This window comes from Serinus canaria, chromosome Z (genome assembly GCF_022539315.1).
Source record: "Serinus canaria isolate serCan28SL12 chromosome Z, serCan2020, whole genome shotgun sequence".
Taxonomy (NCBI): Eukaryota; Metazoa; Chordata; class Aves; order Passeriformes; family Fringillidae; genus Serinus; species Serinus canaria.
In genome coordinates, this window is record NC_066343.1 from 68,244,970 (window position 1) to 68,252,780 (window position 7,811).

The window sequence follows — 7,811 nt, forward strand, 5'->3', positions numbered from 1 at the left end:
TTACTAGCAATTTGCCCTGCTTCCCAGGCTTGCTGTGGTCCAACTTGACACAACTCACCAGGCTGTTTAGCCTGAGAGAATGCACATCTCTCCTGGGACACCTCTGGTATAAAGGATTGCTAAAGGAGAGGACATGTGTCTTGACCCCCATTTTATATTTTTCTGATAGATATGCCTGCTTTCAGGGCACCTTGCCTCTCCAGTGAGGGCAGCATCACTTGTACATGAGCACTCACTACGGAAGACCTCTTGTCTCTTCACTGAGATGAGCAAAGAGTTTTTGGCCTGTTTCTGAAGGAGCGGGATTACTGCTGTGACAATTACCCTGGGAACGATATGAGACACTGCATCGAAGTGCTGCAGTTCCAGAAGCAGGTCACACCCCCACCAATGCAATTCCCTTTGCTGCAGCTTTGCCTTCTTTTACGCCCTGGACCTGGATCCTTGCGGGCTGCTCAGGGTCCTTGGCTGAAAACCCAGCAGTTATTGCTGGATCTCCACATGAGCAGACTCTGGACAGCTCATGCTTGGAGGCCTGCTGAGCTCAGCCACCAGCCTTGCACCTTGCTGCTGTTTCCCCACGGCTTCAGGAATGCCCACTGGAAGAGATGCAGTGTGCTCTGCTTCCTGCTGTGGAGCCACCTGTTCCAGTACTGGGAGAGTGGGAGGCATGGCTACTGCCTCTCAGGGATCTCAGAAGTGCTGGGATCAGTGGTCAAAACCAACTCAGGAAGACTGCTGCCTCCCCCTCCCCTCACACACACCTTTGATCTCCTAGATGAGAAGCAAGGCAAGAAGTTTTCTATCTAGGTAAGTAACAGCCTCGACTTCAGACTTCCTGTGATTTCTGTGAGAGCCAGCAGGGCCAAGTCTTCCTAGCACATCCCTTATGGAAACCTGCCACAAATGGTTGGCATGCTTTATTCCTCTTCAGTGCTCCACACTGGGATATCCCACCAGCTTTTCTCTAGCTCTTTTCTTCTCTCCTCATCTCTGACTTAACGTGCCAGGGGGAAGAATGAGTGAGCAGAATGACAGCCATGCCCAGCCCCACTCCCTCACTGTCGTTTCTGCCAGCTGAGTGTGCTCATCATGGGAAGGGTGGGAGAGCATGTGTGGAGCCAGGGTTGGTGCCTCTTGGCAAGGGTTTTGCAAGGCTGAGAGGATGCCCCAGCTGGGTGCCGGCAATAGATCCTCCCCAATAGATCCTCCCTGAGCCACAAGCAGGATGAGTGTTAGTGATCTTATCTTGCTTTTCAGTAATAGGTATCCAATTTGCTGACTCCAGGTGCCCGACTCATGTCTGATTCAGGTCTCTGGGCTTCCTACAGGATGTGGTGGGTGCAATGTCGGAGTGGCAGGCTCAGGAAACAGGGGGCACATCAGAGATCCATCACCTGCACCTCCCATGACAGGCTGGAGGGTTTGATATCCCCACCCTGGAGCTGAAGAATGGGTACATCAATGTGTAGTTAGCAGGTAAAGCAGGAGAGTCTCTTTCCAGAGGATCCAGACCTCCCTCCTGGGAAGCCCCAGTCTCACACAACAGACTTTCATTGGCAGCTTTTTCTGGGAAATTATTTCCCAAGGCGGGTGTGTGGCAAGACATCCTGCTACAGCATGATCATTTTGATGCCTTGGCTGTTTTGCCCTGCTCCTGCCACCCTGCAAACTTGGTGTGATAAAGTGCTTGTGATGGGAAGATGTGGGGCTGCTGCAGCCTGGGAAGGGGTAATCTCCTCTCTGTGTTTTTTCAGCTCCCTGGCTGACTGCTGCTCTTGCTGCCTTCCCATTTCTCCTTCTCTAGTCTGGAAGTGAACAAGAGCTGTGGTGGGGATGGGATTCTACTGTTGGGATTTAGTGGGAGATATGGGCTGCAAAGACAATGGAATCCACTGCCTCTGCATCCCAGAAGGAGATAGGGATGCAACAGCTCTCTGTGGGTGGAGGAGGGAGAGGATCTCCTGCTTGTCACTTCAGAACACCCAGTGCTTGCTCCACCTGGTGCTCCTTCTCTGACTGGATGCTGGCAGCTGACAGGGATGGGGGCTTCCTTGCCGAAGGGAAAAAGAGTGTCTGACCCCAGGAGGAGGTGGCTGGGACTGGAAGCTGCTGCCAGCACTGGCTCAAAGGCACTGGTGGCTCAAAAGAAAGCATGTGTTCCCTTCTGCCAGCTTCTCATCCCTGACCCCCCATCCTGTGCCAGGACAGGCAGATCCTGTTTCTTCTGGCCTGGTTGTTCTCAACACCCAGCCCTGCCCTTGGAAGTAAGGGGCACAGGGAGACCTTGGACTGCCTGTGTGGGATGGGATTGCCTCTGACGTGTACTGCTCCCTGCTTCCACAAACCACTTTGATTCTACTGAGGGCTTCTCAAGCTCAAAAACGACCCAGCCCTGAACCATGAAGCAAACTGGGGCTTGGACTTCCTGTGTCCTCCCACAGGAGCTAAAGGACGTATTCCCAGGCACAAGACTAGCCCTGTTTCAGTGTTCCTGGTTTAGGACTGAAATTCTGAATATCTCCTGGATCCTAATTTGGAATCTGCTTTTGCTGACCCTTCTTGGGGTTTTCTATGGTAAATCCCCACATTAATTCCTTCTCAGCAGGCCAAGAAAAAGAGGTCAGAACATTTTCATAAGGAAATGTTGGGTCTTTACTCTTGGGATATTCCAGGTCAGCCACAGGTTTTGTCAACTATTGTAACTTCATGCTTGGGGAGTGAGGAAAAGAGAGTGGCTCTTACCACAGTGGCTTTCAAGTTCTCTGCTTTTCTCCTCCCATGAGATCAAGACTTCCTTGAAGACTCCAGAACCAGATTAAAAGCTCTTGCCTCAAACCAGCTCATGTCCCATGCCTGCTGATGTCAGGTAGAGGACATTATCCCTTTCTTTGGGAGAGGGGCTCCTCTGGTGGATCTGGAGGTGGGTGCCTGGCCATGTCTGCTCTGACTTTGGGTGCTGCATCCAGCGCCCAGCCCAGCCCTTCTGTTTACAGCCCTGTTATCTCCACAGCCGCAGGCACTCGTCTCAGGTGGCTTGTCCATGCCAAATCCCTGTTTCCTTATGGAATCTCAGAAATGCCAATTACAATGCAGTTCCTTAATGCTTATTTGCTAAAGGATGATGTTTAATACTTAAACTACCCAGGGGGAAAAAAAAAATAGGTCAGTATGGAAATTTCCCCAGGATTCAGGTTTATTTAAAATCAGCTGGAGGAATGAATGTCCCAAAGAGGACAGCAGACTCTGCTCTCACTTGAAGCAAGTGTAGACAAGCTCACTTTGCTTTTGCAGAGGTGGATTTAGGGAGCGTCCAGGTGAACAGGTAGTTACAGTCCCTCAACAGCCCTGAAGACACAAGAGGCAGGGCACAGAGTTTGCTCCAAAGTGCTTTTACAGTTCAGCAGCCCGATTCTCTTCTCTGAGGACAAAGGTTAGACGGAAATCTTCCTGCAAGTGAGATTTGGGGGTACAGAATTAGTTCAGGGTACAGAAACTAGGGAAAAAGAGGGATGCCACACCTCCTTTCAGATTTAATCCTCTGATACTTTCTGCCTTTGCATCTCCTGGGAAGGAAAAACATGTTACTTGAACTGGAAAATACTGAATATCCATGCTCCTATGGTTTCTACGCTTTAGCCTAACATTTTCAACAGCTGGTTCATCCCTAGCTGCACTCATGCCAACACAAACAGTTCTTGTTCTTCCTAATGTACCTGCTGACAGCAGTATGTCCCAGCTTGGTCTTGGGTTCACTGCATCACCTCATTGGAGCACTTCTGGCCAACACTGGACTGGAGAGACTCCATTCACACGTTTGTTGTTCTGATGTTCCTTTGCACCTTTTATGCTTTCAATTCAACTTTCTTGAGCAAAGGTGATCTGGGATTTAAGTGGCATTGCAGGGAGAGACCCTGCTGTGAACTGTGGGACAGTGTTAAAGTTTTCCTGCTCCTTTTACAAATACCTCACCTGTGGCAGAAACGTCTTTGCACGTTGCAGGTCTGCAACCCCTTAGAGACTGGGTGGGTTACACCAGTTACTGTAGCTGTCTCCACCTGGGATAATTGCTTTAGTCTTCCTTTGTAGCCCAACAAAGAGACGCTCCTAAAGTGATCTCATGGAATACACATCTAAAATTACATCTAGGTGGGTTCTTTTGCTCTTAAGGCGATTGTTTTCGTGCTGAGGAACACCTCTAGCTCAGGTTAGGTTGGAGAGCAGGCACACTTTCCATTCTGGGACATGTCCTCACCTGGCAGGGAAAGTTCTTGTCAGGAAAGCTCCTGACTCACACTTTGGGCTGGTGGAGCTTCACACCATTTCTGTGTCTTCTGCCTCGGCTGTCTTTGAACTCTCCTGCTGTGGTGCACAACAGCAGCAGTGTCTCCAAGTCGGGACTGGCTCTGCAGCTCTCAGAAGAACAGCTGTCTACACAGAGCAGTTTATGAGAGAAGCCCCTGCCAAAACCGTATTTCAGGAGAGCTGTTTGTAATAGCTTTCCCTTCAGATGTGTTATTAAAAAGCTTTCTTTTGGAGGAACTGATGCTTTTCCAGTGTGGAGTAGTTATTCTGGCATGCAACCGCTGAGAGGGGAAAATGGCATCTCTGCAGGAATTAGATGTGATGTACATTGTTTTTTCCTGTAAATTAGGACAAGCTCTGGGGTGAGGAGGAAACTAGACATGACAAGGAACCTCCATGGGCACAGTTGTAGGCCCATGCCCCCCCTCTGGGGGATCCATCCCTATGAGATACTTCTGAATTACATTAGGCATAGACTCATGTCAGAACACCCTTTCCTTCAATTGGTCACAATCACTGGGCTTCATCAAGAGTTATTTTCATGAAATTTAAAATATTATTCCTATTACTATATAATAATTCAAGTCTAAATACAGTTTGCCAGGTTCCAGGCCATTCTTTAGTGTCCCAGGAACCTAAGTTAAGATTGCAGTTTCATCTTAAGTTTCTCCAACACCAGGTGTCATAAGCAATAGTGTGGGTTATCACTCTTTCCTGGAGGAATTTCTTCATTTTTCTAACTCAGTTTGGAGGGCAAGTAGACCCAGACATGAAACAAACACCTGCCTCTGCAAATCTGGAGATTCAAGGCAGGATGTTGAAATCTCTGCACTTAACCCTCCAGCTAGAATGGTTTAGAAAGCTTATAAACTTCCTACCCACCCACTTCCTACCCTGCCTTGCCAGGCAAGCTGTAATTTTTATTTTTAATGAAATCTAATGAACATGTCACCATACTGCTCTGTCAAGTAGATCATGGGAAGGAGATGGCTAGAGGTGTCTTCCAAAGGGAGATTTCACAAGGCTGAATCCTGCCATGCCTTGACACAGTGACCTCTCTTGGCTTAACGGCTTTTGCACCAGGTGACCCTGCCATCAGTGCAATGAGTGAGACTCATTACAGATTTGAGTGATTCACTCAAATGGCAACAACGCTTTTCTCCCTGTTGGATTGCACCATCCATCCTGGGATGAGTGAATAAATTTGGCTCGGACAAGCTGTGGGACCCACCAGCTCGGGTTTATCCATTTGCTTACTTAAGAAAAAAGTCTTGTTACTTTGTTAAACCTGGATTTTAATAGGAAAAAATTACATTTCTGGGGGGTGATTCAGGATTCTGCAGAAGCCAAGAAGTTTTCAAGCCTGACTTTATTTTGTGCCACTATAGCCAGTAGGAAAAGCTGAATGGGAGCAGCCATGAATTGGTTCTTCCTTCAGAATTTCACCTGTATCTTTCCCCTGGCATGTAGTGATGAGGGATGGAGCCAAGCGGCAAGGCTGCAATACAAACAGCTCACTTGGAACCTGGGTGTTAGTTTTGGATCTTGTCTAGGAATAACAGCCAGAGCACACAGTGAGTTTATTGTGGCACATTGCATGGCTCTGCTGGAGAGAAAGGAAGGGAATAAGAAAGTGACAAACGCCACAGAGAAGTGCTCTGTTGGACCAGGACGAAAAGGCATAGGCTCAAATCCTGGATAATTCCAGGTACAGCTGTATTTATTGGTCCCAGGAGACACTGGAAGAAAAGTTTGAGATTTATGGCAGGATCACAATGTAACAATGTTGTCTCTGACTTCCCTGCTGAGTTGAGTTTTCTCTTCTCTTGGACTTTCTTCTGGGCAATAAGCAGATTCCATAAACTGGAGTGTTACACTACCTTGATTTTTGACACAGTACAAATAGATAGGGGTAGTTCATTCAAGGTACCTTAATACCTGGCATTTTAATCAAGAGAAATTCTTTGCTTGTACTTCAATAGCTCTGGCAAAACCACCAGGAAGTCAAGCACGAGTTTTTTGTGACAATTTTGGAAATTTCCCTTCTTTGAGGCTTTGGGCTGTGAAGGATGTTCTTTGGATGTCCAAGCAAGGCAATCCTAAAGGCACGGATGTCTTTCCATGTCCACCCAACTCTAGGAGAGCCAAGCAGCTCTGAGGTCTTGTCTCATTATTCTTAACTGCTACATCCTGCCTTTTTTATTTCTACCATCCTGTGGATTTATTCTAACCACCAGGATGGGTACAAGTACCCTGACCACCAGTTATTGCAGGAGATGGGCTTTCTTGGAAATCTATTGCTGCTCACGGACATCTTTAAATAATTTTTGTTTAGATTATGTGTCCCTAAGTCCAGCAGATTGGTGTAGCACAGCAATTCCTGTATTGACACAGAGAAGCTCCAGCAGTGGGGCTTTTCAGGCCTTGCCCACACTTTGGTTAGTTATGGCTTCTGAAAGGATGTCCCGCTTCTTCTAGCGTTGCATCACAGTCCTTTCCCCAAGCTCCTTCCTAGATAATAACACAACTGCCTGTTGGGAAAGAATTGCATAACTCACTATTGCTCATTTCAATTCACTGGATCTTGGGCTGCAGTGATTCACCCTCACAATGCCCCGAGAAGGGGATCTGATATCACTCTCCAGTTTACTGACGGAAAAGCTGGGGTGTGGAAAGGTGAAGGATTTGCTTGGGGTCAGGCAGTGAGTCAGGCACAGAGCTGGTGTTGGAGCACCCACCCAACCACAGCTCCTCAGGCTTGCCTGTGTCTAGACTTCTCCAAGCACCAGCTTTGATGCTGGTCTTATCACCATCTTTACCATGTCGTGATCAAAAAAACCCCAGAGACAAAGTACCAGGCACTGCCCCCTGCCCACCCCCAGTGGGGAAGGCAGTGGTAGAAGAATGTAATACTTGTGGGCTGAGATAAGAATAGTTTAATAATTGAAACAAAATAAAATACACTACTACTAGTTATAACAATGACGATGAAGAAGAGAAAGATAGACAGTAAAACCCAAGAAAGGCACGTAATAAACAACACCATTGCTCACCACGCACTGAGAGGTGTTTCCCAGCAGTGATCAGCGAATTCCCCCCAGTTTATGCACTGGGCATGGTGTTTTATGGCATGGAATATCCCTTTGGGCAGTTTGGGTCAGGTCTCCTGACCATGGCCCCTCCTGCTTTCTTGTGCCCCTGCTCCCTGGCAGAGCCTGGGAAACTGACCAGTGCTTGAGTTAGGCTAAACACTGCTGAGCAACAGCTGAAACATCAGTGTGTTATCAGCATTATTCTCAGCTGAATCCAAGTCACTAGTGAGAAGGAAATTAATTATTCCAGCCAAAACCAAGACATACCATCGACCTTGGAACCTTGATGTCTCCCCTCCCTTCCCTATTTGTGAGGAAATGCCTGTATCCTCAACTTGTAACAGAGGGCCTCAGATGCTGGAGACAGAAGAAATGTTCCTACCTCCTTGGAGAACATCACAACCTCCCATGCTT